General features: G+C 37.8%; 1 long non-coding RNA gene across 1 annotated transcript; it reads right to left on the bottom strand.

Annotated features, from left to right (window-relative positions):
- Nucleotides 1-11,610: 11,610 nt before the first annotated feature.
- LOC114282012 (uncharacterized) lies at nucleotides 11,611-13,270 on the bottom strand. The gene is made up of 2 exons (XR_003636099.2): nucleotides 12,738-13,270; nucleotides 11,611-12,283 (listed from the first exon to the last, which is right to left on the bottom strand). It is a non-coding gene; the product is annotated as an uncharacterized LOC114282012 (long non-coding RNA).
- Between the last annotated feature and the right edge of the window lie 224 nt (nucleotides 13,271-13,494).

Raw genomic sequence — 13,494 nt, 5'->3', positions numbered from 1 at the left:
TCAAAGTTGTGGCATTCCGCTGAGGACTTCGAGCGCTTGGCAAGCAAACAGACTCATCATTGGATGTACCTGCAAGAACATCCAAGTCTTGAAGGGCCGTAAAAAATTGGGTGTCTATAACAGGCCGTCATTAATATTGTCCAAGGGGCTTGGAGGCCTAGGGCTAAGTTGGCAATTTCTCCATGGTCAGAGAACACTTTCTTGTTCCAATTTGAAGATATAGAAAATCGATGCAGGGTCCTCCAAGAGGCTCCGTGGTCGGTGATGGGGCATTTGCTAGTCCTCCAACCACTCGCCATGGGAAAATCTGCTACAGAGATGGAGTTTCAATGGTGCCCATTTTGGGTACAAGTTCATTGTATTCCGATTACGAAGATGACACGGCAAAATAGAGAGATTATTGGACACAAGATCGAGAACTCATTGGGGTCGAGGCCATGCATGATGGTCTCTTGCTTTATCGTAGTTTTCTTCAACTTCGAGTAGAGGTGGATGTAACTAAACCTCTACCACTTGGATTTATTTTGCAATAGAAAGGGCCCGGAGAAAAAAGACACATGGATTTCCTACAAGTGTGAGAAGCTGTCAGATTTTTCCTACGACTGCGGAAGAGTGGGCCATGAGAAAAGCTACATGTAAATTTTCCTCTCGTGAAGAAGGGGCCAAGTTGGGGTATGGACCGGAGCTCAGAACTAGTCGAGCACCCAAATTAGCCATCTCTAATGCACAAATTCACCATTGGGTGGACATGGCAGAGGAACGAGTATGGGTCTTGACATAGTAGCAACCGTCGGCGGAGGCACATAAGGTGGACGAGACGTGGCCCTGTGACTTGAGGCCACATGGTACAACAAGGACAAATGTGGGAGTACTTGTTGTCTGTACTCCTCCTTAGAGACACAGTGTGGAGAGTGATAGGGGTAGTAGGACAGGTGGCCAGATTGCATCCCCAACGGTGCTGCCAAATAAGGGGGAGATGTGCTCACTCAAAGGGGCGATAACTGTCACGACCCAAACTCGCCCCTATGGGTTTAACACCGTAACCAGCCAGTATGCCGTGATTACCGAAGGCCTACTTAACAGTCAAACAATAATACAGAGTACAAGGAGCATGGCGGAAGCCAAAACAGTAAATAGACAATGTCCAATGAGCTGTGACAGTCTGTATGCAAAAAGACTTTTCATATATATATATATATATATACAATCAGTACCAAAACAGTATGTACAATATATACAACCATTCAGGACGGGGACTTAATCCCTATTTAAAACAGTACAGTACAAAAACATTCAGTCTATACAGAACATAGAACATAACCAAGAAGGGGGGGAAAATTAAAACACCCCAAAAGCCCTAGCTTGACAGGTTCAGAACCTCACAGTGAGGCACAGTGGTTGGCTTTGGCAAAAGGGAGTCTAACCCACACTCCTAGCTCCAGTCTGGTGCCTGAACACCTACATATATATATGAGTAGTGAGCTAAAGCCCAGTGAATAACATAATGCGTAAAGAGGTTAAGAATGAATGTCCTTTCAGTATTAAAAATAGTCAATTGATTTAGTGTATCAGTCATTCAGTCATAACAGTCATATGTGGTACATCCATTAGCAAAACAGTACAGTAAACAGTAGGTCTTAAAAGATCGAACAATCAATGATGGCCATCATAACAGTAAACAAAAGTTCCAAAATAGGAACTAACAGAGATCTCTGTAACAGTAGTAGTAACAGTAACAGTAGTTGCTAAGGATGCCACAATACAGTTCAGAATAGAGGACAAACATTCATTCAGTTAACAGTAAACAGTTCAGAAAACAGTTCAGTTGATCATTTAAAAAATATTCATTTTCGAACATATCTTTACAACATAGTTACTCACAGAGTTCTGGGCTACAGATAAGCTAGTGCGCGTCTCCAGATGCCAACCCTACGCAGTTGCAGAATGAACACACACTAAGCTACACAGTTGGAAAAATAATAACTTAATCCCTAACTCAACTCGGTGTGGTCCTACATCAATATCCTCATTAAGATGCTTGAAACTAGGCCTAAGAATGCCTATGATTAAATGAGGATGCAAAGATGCACTTTAAAAACATTTTCAGAATTTTCAGAAAATAGGGGTCCCGCTCGATCGTGGGTTTACCCGCTCGAGCGTATAGGCAAACAAAAATACTCCGCTCGAGCGTGAGTTACCACACTCGAACGGACTGTAAAACATGCCAAAAGTACTGGATGTGTGAAAATCACGCTCGATTGGGCACTCGATACCCGCTCGAGTGTGTGACACAAGTCCTCGCTCGAGCGTCCAATACTCCGCTCGAGCAGACTGTAAAACAGTGTAAAATGCTGGATGCACGAATTTCACACTCGAGTGCCAGTCACTCCGCTCGAGCGTGAGTCCAAAATCTGGAATTTCCAAATTTGAACCTCAAGCTCAAAAACAAGTTTTAAAACACCAAATTCGATCCTCTTGGGCTAATTTTCTGGAAAACATTTCAAAACTCATAATATAACATGTTTCAAAGATCAATTTGAAAATCAAAGCCCAAAGGTAGTTCAATTAAACCCAATTTCAAACCGATTTTCATAAGCATAACTCAAACATGACATGCATGAGTTTAAACCACTTCAAAGCTTCAATTACTTGCTCAAATGAGCCTCAACTTCTAAAACAAGATGAAAACATGGACTATAACAATAATATGAACATGCATGTACCAAATTCCATGTAATCAACCTCAAAATGCAACAATGTAGACATGCATGCATGATATATGCTACAATTCAACATATTAAGCTAATTTTGACTCCAATTTCCAATATAACAAGAATCAAGCAAGAACTAACTTAAAGACAAGTTTAAGAAGGTGGATTCTCTACCTTAGACCTTGAATATCAAGTGTAGGAAGCTCAACGATGAAATCAACCTTCAATTTCTTTAATTCACTAAGCAATTCACAAGATAAAACTCAATTTCTCTCACTCTCTCCCTTTCTTCTCTCTTGGTCGGTTGTCTCACGGAAAATGGGCTGAAGAAATGTTTTGCTAACATAAATGAATCAACAAAAGGGTCCTAGATTAATCCACTAGGATGGCAATTTGGTGATTAAGGCCAACTTTTATAATTTATCAACATTTGATCTAATTTAATCACACCAAATCACATTCCAATTAAATACACCATAAAATCACATAAATTATGATTAACACGTATCACTAATCAATTTCAGATTCGGCCGCCGATAAGGCTTTCAATTTGCAGTTTAAACATAAAACGTGAACAGATAGTTGAACAGTCGAATAGATAGAAATGCACTTAAGCAGATACAAACAATCAATCAGTTCAGGATTTCAGTCAATTCAGTCAATTATCATAATCAGTCTCAGTTTAACAGTAATCAGTGGTGAGGGTTGTCACAATAACGCCTAAGCCAAGTGTCACGCAAAACTATGCAGACTTGAGTATTATGGACCAACTGAGTATTATAGACCAACTGCCAATGTCTTCGGCCTAGTCCAGTGTTAGGATTGGACCTCAATATTTTGTTACTGATCTTACTGAGCTGGGGCCTAATATATTGGTTAACCAAACTCTTGCGAGTGATGTTGGGCCCAACTCTGACTTTTACATTGAAGAGTTGAGCCTCACCTCTAGCCCGTCCCATTTAGTTGTCTTAGAGTGGACTATTGATAAGAGCATGGCCCAGATTTTTGAAGCCCTATCTCTCAAAAGAAAGGTTCGTGATGACTTTGAGAACTCGTCCCATTCGCCTAAACGACTGACAACTGTAGGAGTGGATAAAGCTAGGGCTTGCAAGCAGATCAAACCAGTGAAGAAGGAAAGGAAATTACTCCATACCAACTCAACAAGCATTTCTCATAGAAGAAGAGGGCAGGGAATTCTAGCCAATCACTGTTTGAGATTCGAATTGCACATTCAGAAGCTGTGGAGGATAATGATTCTTTGGTACCGATTCCGGTCCATCTGGTGCATGAGGACTTTGCTGATTTTGCTTCCCAGGTATCGAGTACTTTCCTCTCGGAAAATGAGGACTCTAATGCATGGGCTTTGGTGGCTGGCCCTTCATAACCACGAGCTCAATGTTGATGCTTTGCTGGAACTGTCAAGGATTAGGGCGACAACTGACAGTTCGGATCCTTCAAGGGTTGGTCACAACCTATCGTCATCCCTCTTTGGTGTTCTTGATGGAAATAAAGAATAAAGCCTTTAAACTTGATCGTATTAGGAGGCGTCTCCAATTTCCTATCAAATGTTACGTTAATCTTGTGGGTCTGGTTGGTGGTTTGGCCCTCTGGTGACAGGACGATATTTGTGTGGATGTTAGATTCAAATCTCCTCATTTGATTCATTGTGTTATTGGCACTCCCAGAGGTGAGGGGATTTGGGGGGCGTCCTTTGTCTATGCTCCTTCCAATCATGCCGATCGCAGGGAGTTCTAGAAATCTCTGACTTCTTAAGCCAAGGCCTCTCACTATCCTGGGCTTAGTGTCGGTGACTTTAACCAAGTCGGTTCTATGTAGAAAAAGATAGGAGGCTTAGAATATAGCCGGTCTCAGATTGTAGAATTTCAACAGTTATTATCGGATTGTAAATTGATGGATCTGGAATTCAAAGGCCATTCCTGTACTTGGTCTAATAACCAGGCTGACAAAGCGAACATCCGGGAGAGACTTGACAAAGCCTATGCAACTGTAGAGTGGCATGAAAGGTTCCCCTATGCTCAAGTACTTCATGACTGTTTTATTGGGTCGAACCATTATCCTTTAGTTGTCTAGTGTTGTCTTCCTCCTAAACCAACCCCAAGTTTGTTCAAGTTTGAAATAATGTGGTCTTCGAGTCCTATTTGCAGAGAAGTTATCCAAACTGCATAGGCCACTCAGGTCCATAGATCTCCCATGTTTCAGTTAGCTAATCGTCTTGAGGCTTGTTGTAAGGGTCTGATGTCGTGGAGCAAAACTGAATTTGGCAATAACAAAAAGCTGCTCACAAAATAGCGCCACAAGTTACACACCATTCAAGACCAAGATCCTACTAAAGAGAATCTTCGCCAACAACACACCATTCAAATTCGTATTGAGGAGCTTTTGGCAAGGGAGGAGATGTTTCTTCACTAACGGTCACACGTCAATTGGCTTTCTTATGGGGATTAAAACTCTACGTTTTTCCATGCTACTCTTACCCAATGGCAACAAAGGAATCAGCTTATCAGACTTAAATCTGAGGAAGGGGTGTGGATGGAGTCTAATGATGATATAAACTCTAATCTATATCTCTATTTCTCTCAGCTATTTACTTCTGTGGGTGATAGGAATGTGCAAGAAGCTTTGGCAGTGGTGCATCCAATGATCACAACTGATATGAATAGGCAGTTAATTTGAGAGGTGTTGAAGGAGGAAATCAATATGACAGTCTTCCAATTGGGCTCTATTAAGGCCCCTAGGCCTGATGGGCATCCGGGGTTTTTTTTACTAGAGGTATTGGGCAGATATTAGGGCAGACGTTTGCAAGGTTGTGACAAGCTTTTTTGTTGGGGGCTTTCTTTTAAAGGAGATGAATCAAACAAATTTAGTTCTCATACCAAAGGTTAAGCCTCCGGAGAAGCTTTCAGATTTCTGGCCTGTTAGCCTCTGCAACTTCACCCTCAAGATTATCACCAAAATATTGGCCAACCGACTGAAAGTGGTACTGGGTACGATCATTGCTCCTAATCAATCGACATTCATTCCAAGTTGGATGATTCAAGATAATATCTTAGTAGCATACGAGGCTTTTCATTACCTAAAGTTACAAAAAAAAAGGCACAGCTTCGAACATGGCAATCAAGTTGGATTTAGCGTAAGACCGAATCCAATGGGACTTCCTCCTAGCAGTGTTACAAAAAATGAGCTTTCATGATAGGTGGACAAACTAGGTTATGCAATATGTGACTACGGTCACTTTCTCAGTTTTTGTCAATGGAGCTAAGCCTACGTCCTTCATACCATCTCAGGGTCTTTGGCAAGGAGACCCTCTGTCCCCGTATTTGTTTATTTTGGTGGCGGATGTTTTGTCGAAGCTTCTTCACCAAGGTTTGCTGGCATGAGATTCTCAGGGTTGAAAGTTAGGCGTGCAAGCCCTGTTTTGTCCCATTTGCTGTTTGCAGACGATGTTTTTCTCTTCCTCAAAGTGGATGTTCTTCAATGTCAAAACTTGCTCCACATTTTGAAGGTTTATGGAGATGCGTTTGGCCTATTGATCAACTTCTAGAAATCAAGCATTCAATTTTCCTCCAATGTTGGGCCATGTCTCCAGCAACAAATTTGCTCCACTTTGGGTATGGCTACGGTTAAAAAGGGATTTAAATATCTGGGGCTACCGTCATGCTAGGGCCGATCAAAGATAGAGGCATACAATTTCTTGGTCGTAAGGATGATGGACAAACTTCAAGGTTGGAAACTCCAGTTGCTGTCCCATGCTGGTAGAGAGACTTTGATAAAGTAGGTGGCTCAAGCTAGTCCCTCTTATGCTATGTCGTGTTTTCTCTTCCCCAAGAAATTGTGTGCTCTCTTTAATCAGATTGTGAGTAATTTTTGGTAGAAAGGAGGTCCAACAAATAAGGGTATCCACTGGGTTGCCTGGGATAAAATGGTCAAGTCTAAAAATCTTGGTGGTGTGGACTTTCGTGATTTTCGAGCTTTCAACAAAGCCCTGCTAGCACGCTAAGGATAGAGGCTCATTCAAGATCCTAACTCCTTTTGCTCTAGATTTTTTGAATGCTAAAAAAGGAGGCCGAGCTTCGTGGGCCTGGGCTAGCTTACTTGACGACTGTGAGGTTCTCACTAGAGGGGTTCGTTGGCAAGTTTATAATGGCTCTTCAGTAAATTTCTGGGCTGATAGATGGATACCCTCATCCAAGGACTTTCGTATTCACTCTCCAAAGCTTAGTGGCTGCCTTCTTTCTCGAGTAAGCGAGGCTATCAACCCAATTTCAAAGATTTGGGATGGGAATAAGCTAGGATTACTGGTTACTGATAGGGAGCTGGCTGCTATCTGAATCATACCTATTTCGGTTGAAGACAAGGATGATTGTGTGGTGTGGTATCACGACCCAAATGGGACATACTCGGTTAAATTAGGGTACCGGGTGGCTTTGAACCTCCATCGCTTGCTTGAGCAACAGCCGTCCTCCTTTTTTCATGTTTCGGAGAATGTTTGGAAATTCATTTGGGCCCTCCTTGTTCCCTCTAAACTCCGGCACTTCTGGTGGAGGATGTGTCACAATTCAGTGGCCACGAAACTCAATCTAGTTCGAAAACAGTGTGCTTCTGATGGCCTCTGCCCTGTGTATGCAAAGGAATTGGAGACTGTGGAGCACTTATTATGCGGGTGTAACTAGGTGAAGGCTGTTTGGTTTGGCAGTATGTTGAATCTTTCTTTCTATGGGGGATCTATCTCTTCTATTGCCAGATGGACCTATGACCTTTTTGATGGTTTCTTCAATTCGCACCATCGGCAGGAATTTTTTTGTAAATTGTTGTGGTTGGCTTGGCATATCTAGAAGGGACGAAATGATTTTTTCTTTAATCATGTCCCAGTTAATCCTCTGTCTACTATCTTTACAGCAGGGAAGGCCTGGGCGGAATTTGCAGCTCTTCCTCCTACCAGACAGCATGTGGTTGGCAACCAGGATAGTGTTCCAAGGGCCCATCCAGTATGGAATCCTCCTTCTTGTGGGTAACTTAAAGCCAATTGTGATATGGCCATCCTTCCAGGATCGTCTAGAGCTGCTCTGGCGATTTTATTTCGAGATTGGCTCTCACGTGCATGGGGGAGTCCACATGGAAGTGGTGGGTTCTGTTATGTAAGCGAAAGCTATGATTGTTAGATGGGCTTGCCTTATGGCCCAATCCCTTAACCTCTCCCAAGTTGAGATTTTGGGCAACAACAAGGCAGTGATCCACCTTAGCGCCTCTGAAAAGGTTCCTCCATGGGAGTGCTCTTCTATCTCTGCTGACATTCGGACTTTGGCCTGTAAAAACAATTTCTCCTTTTTTTGGACTCCGAGAGAGGCTAATGTTGCTGCCCATTAGACTGCTAGACAGTTCCTTAAGGGCCTTTTGCCTCCTGGTTGGTTTTGTAATCCCCCTGATGCTTTGCGTCAGGCTTTGTTTCTATGATTAATCAATATCCTTACCTCTGCTCAAAAAATAAAATAAAATAAAATAAAATAGTGCTACTGTAAATTAAATGCTCTTGTTGCCCATCTTGTTAATTCGAATAATTTGTTTTAATAAAAAAATTAATTAAATAAATATTAATAATTTTATGATCGGATTGTAATTATTTAAAAAATCTAAACGGATAGAATCCGTTTCCCAAATAATATATGTGTGCGCGCATACAGTTTGACAACATACTCATTTTAGCTTTCCAAACACGGCCTTGACAAGGCCATGACTTCTCCTCCTCATAATTCCATGAAGTATTAAAGCAAATTATTGCAGGATTTGGTCAAGAGGGCATCTTTTCACAGGTCACTGAAATTTGACAAGCGGCAGATACCCAACTTTTTTTAAGAGTCTTGAAAGGAATGATTCAAGTAAAAAGTTAAAAAGAACCCAATGAAATGGCCATGTTACAGCATGTTACCCAGATATCATTAAAATGATTTTGCTTAGATAACAATAATAGAGGTTATTAATTTTGGAACTTTAAAAAGATTACTAATGACATGATATTTAATAAAAAAAAAATATATAATATCAAAATCAAAATATCAAATCATTCCTAATGAGACCCACTAACACATTATTAATAATAGCACTAATTAGTACACTCACGCATTTCCCTTGCTTAGATGGGTCATTTGATTCTAATCCTAACACATGGATCTCTACTATGACATGACGCGGATTAAGAGATTATAAAATATATATAAAAAACAAAAAAAAATTTAGTGTTTTAAAAGTTTTATTAATAGCCTTTGTTAACTTGGATTTTTTAAATTATTTTAGTCACAAAAAATAAAATAATTTTTTTAGTTTAATAAAACAAGATATTACATCTAATCTATAATTATTATATTTTTTTTTACAAAAAAAGTTAAAAAAATTAAGAAAACCAAAAGCTTTTGCCAAATTAAATTTTTTAATCTCAGATTAAAATAGTTAAAAAAATCAAAATGTCAACCTATTTTCCAAACAAAGGCATAATCAGTTAAAAAAGAAAATGGCGGTGATTATGCCTAGTACACGATAAAATCCGTCATAAAAGCGGTTGATATTTTGAATTATTCTACCTATTAATTACGTATTTATAAATTATTGCGTGTTAGTCATAAATGGGGGCTAGGGTCCCGTTGAGAGTGTCGTACCCCTCTGCGAGGTTCACCCTGGACTGATTTTCATGATTTAAATATTTTATTTTGTAAAATTCATCAAAAGAATTATTAATACAAAAAAAAATAAAAAATTATTAGATATTAATATTTACATGATTAAAATATATTTAATTTAAAAAATTATATCTAAATAATTTTTTTAACAGACTACAAATTAAATAATTTAAATCATGAATACGATAATTTTTTCAACAGACGATAATTTTTTTACCATCTTAAAAAAAAAATAAATAAATAAATAAAAATTCACGAAGATGTTTCTAAGGTGAACCTCATTTCAAAGCATATCACGTCTTGTAGGCCCAATAATGAAGAGTTGTGAGAGACTCCAAGTCAAAGGACACAAGTTAAAGTTTCATAACTTTTCAATGCCCACTTGTGGACATCATCATTTTGTTCTTGAAAGTCATGACTAACAATTCCCTCTGGTAAAAATCAATACCCTAACTATATTGCACAAAAATCTAAGCATATAATTAGTGTTATTTTTTTCCTTGATAATGGAATCATTTAGGGTGACCAATAATACCATTTGTGAAAGAGTCATCTAAAATGATAATTTGCAGGCCCTACAGTCGTGAACTTGATTCTATGATTTAGAATATATGACAGTTTTTTATGAATAAAATTCATTAAAAAATGACCTATCTCAAAAAATATTTCAAAAAAAAAAAAAAAAAGAACATTGAGCCGTTTAAAACGAATATATCAAAATCATCACACAATTTGATGTCTTAGTTTAAAAATGATAGGTTAATATTATATGCTAATTTTTTGTAATTTTATTGGTGTCCTTTCTTATAAGACCAAATAGAACATGTGTATTAGTCTTGGATGAAGCCACACTGTTCTTAACGAATACACTAAATTCCACCATCGTTTTGAAAATAACAATATAACCATATTAAAAACTATAATGCAAAGACAAATCACATTATAATTTAGATCATCGTATCGTATATAGACAGATGCACATCATGCACTTGAGGGGCACACCATGAATTATTACATTATAAATTATTATATATTATACATCTTTGATATGACATTGCTATATATATATATATTCTCAATACATTAATACTAGTATTTTTGAATAATTATTATATAAAATTGGATGTAAATAATGAGTGTAACGATGATATTATATATATTATCTTTGGTGTTCAAATTTGCGAACTTTATAGCATTAATTCTAGGTTAGATATACATATATATATATATATATATATTTTTTTTTTTTTTACTTCACCACACACAAAAAAAAGGTATTTTGAGATCATTTGTCTTCTCCCATGCTCACCTTTTTGTCCGTTTAAATTTTATTGATTCATAGGGTTAGTCAATGTCGGAAAAAAGAAAAAAGAAAAAAGAAAAAAAAATCAGTTGTAATAAAAAAGATTGAAGGGAACCAAGAAAAAAGTATGGAAGGAGATAAATGATTTGGATTCCTCTCTCAACTCTCCTCACAATCGCAAATTTTTTTTTTTTTGTAATAATACCATGACATTTAACGCCACAAACAGGTTATTAACATTCGAAAAAGAAAAGGGTAATGCATTTGATTAAAATCAGCAGAAATGGGAATAAGTTAGTTCCATTGCCAAGAGTGTGCATATCACAAATGTCAAACTGACCTTTACTTAACCAGTTGTAATTGTCTTGTACAAAAAACAGTGAAAACAAAAGAGGAGAGAAAAAAAAGAAGAGAAAAGTAAAACACAGCTCTCTCTCTCTGAGTAAAAAAGGCTTTTCTGTACTACAAAAGTTGCTTGTAGAAAAGCTGATCATCCAAGATATGAGTGTTTTTTCTACAGTTCATGAATGTGATGAGCTCTGAGTATGTTCAAAAAGGAGAGAGAGAGAGAGAGAGAGAGAGAATCCCAATACTACAGAGGACATTTTGTACATGAGATGAGAGCAGTCACGAGGAGAACTCTTTCCACAGATCTGCAAAGAATATTTATTCTCTCACTCAGTTTCTCAGCCAAACAACACAAAAAACAACGAAATTAATGGCTGTCAGAGCACATATCTATTCCATTACCACACAGAAATTAATTACAAAACGAAACGGAAGAATACAAAAATTTATTGGTGGAACTCAATTTTAAAAAATTGTGTTTATTTGATTCTGTATTAATTTTTGTATTTTTAGACTTATTCATATCTAATAATATGATTCAATTGAGAGAGAGAGAGAGTAAATAACAAAAAGATATATTATTAATAGTTTGAGTACTCCTTACAACCCTAGCTCAAAGAGCACTAAAAAATTTACTATCATAAAATTACATGAGGAGAAGATAAAAGGCAAATTGAACTTGAGATCTTCAATGCTTGTATTGTATGAACTCTTGGGAGGTTCACACCAGGGATAATTTTTCGATTAGAGAATTTAGAGATGATAAGTCTAATTTGAATATATAGCTCAGGAGGGATAGACAAGGAAGGAGAACATGAGTTGGGTGGGAACGAAGAAAGATAATGACCAAACCTTACATATGCACTTACAGTTGTAAGGTTTGTAAAGCGATGAAAAAAGAGGATAGAAGAAACGGTGTGGGATCTTACAAGGTCAAGAAAAGGTCTTACAAGGTCAAGAAGACATAACAAAAATAAAAAAGAAAAGGCAACAAGTCAAAAAAGAAATGAAGAATGAAGAAGGAGAGGTTGAGAGGAAAAGCTCAGGTAGGATAGCACCAAATTAGCATGAACAAGCCACTGTCACAACGGAGCTCCCAACGCCAAATTGAAAGTCTCCGGTGGCACTCCGATCACTGGAGATTTCTTCGTGCCCATGGTTTTGATTTGTCAAAGTGATAGACACCATGGGGGGGTTGTTGATGGTGCTACATACTTGAAGTTCTAGGTCATCTGCAACAAACATTGCAGTATAATTTATGTAAGCAAATGTATGTACTTAATTTTTCATCATAATGATAACGCATGCATTAGTATTTTAAAAAATTTAAGCCAATGTTGATGGATCTTTTTTTGTTTTAAAGTCATAAAATCAACATGTGTCACATCATTCAGTATTGATTTTATGTATAATTTTTTGATTTGTATAATATTACTATTCATATAAAATAAAAAAGATAATGACGAAGGTGGTTCGAAAAGAAAAAGCCAAACTCCATATTAGATGAAAATTTGACAGCACAAGAATATTGTGACAAGATATATATATGGCTCAATTTGTAGTAGATTTTCAAAGGAAGAAGCTGAACTATACCTCAATGGAGGAAACCATAAGAACACATTAAAATGTCACTTTGACATTTATTTTATATTTATAAAAAAAAAAATTGGCAGTAGAGCTTCATACCTTGTAGAAATTTCTTTCCTACTTTCTGAACTGAAAGCTTCTCCCTCTCTCCCATAAGAAAAAGCACACAATCTAAGACTGAGATTTGAGAGAGGAATAAGTGAGTGAAGAAAGTGAGGCAGATGGGTGGGCTTATAAGAAGGAGAGGGAAGGGGGCTTGGGACATGCAGTGGGCTGGCCAGATGGACCTGACAGCGACAGGTCCAAGGCCCAGAAAGAATGTTCAAACCTATAACCCAACCTCCAACCCCTCGTGTGACGTCATCAAGTTTTGAATGATAAAAAAATTATTTAGTGGTCTGGTCCAGTGCACCATCTGTCAATGTTCCTTAATAATCACTAAGTATTATTCTTCTGCTGTTCTCTGAGTACTCAACAAAAAGAAAATTATACATGTCACCCCCTCAATCAATTACAATACTTTTAAATAGGGGTATAAATTTGGCCTGAACTTGGGCTGACAAAATTTGAGCTGAGCCAAGCCGGGCCACAAGCCAAATAAGTAGGACTAGGCCCAAGTTCAAAAAATATTCGTACCTTGAGCAGACTTGCAAGATGAGTTTAAATATTTTTTTCATCAAAATTTTATTTTTTTAATAAATATGAAATTGTAGCTCAGGTCAGGCTTTGAGTGGTCCAGTGCACCATCTGTCAAAGCTGCCTGTGCTGCCGGCCCGGCCAACCTTTGTTAAACCAACCCCAAAAAATGTAAGTAAAACAAAAAATTTCGGTCCTTTTTATCCGTCTTTACGACGCG

The sequence above is a fragment of the Camellia sinensis genome, chromosome 6 (genome assembly GCF_055761805.1).
Source record: "Camellia sinensis isolate YWXY chromosome 6, ASM5576180v1, whole genome shotgun sequence".
Taxonomy (NCBI): domain Eukaryota; kingdom Viridiplantae; phylum Streptophyta; class Magnoliopsida; order Ericales; family Theaceae; genus Camellia; species Camellia sinensis.
This window is presented reverse-complemented; position numbering and strand designations above follow the sequence as displayed.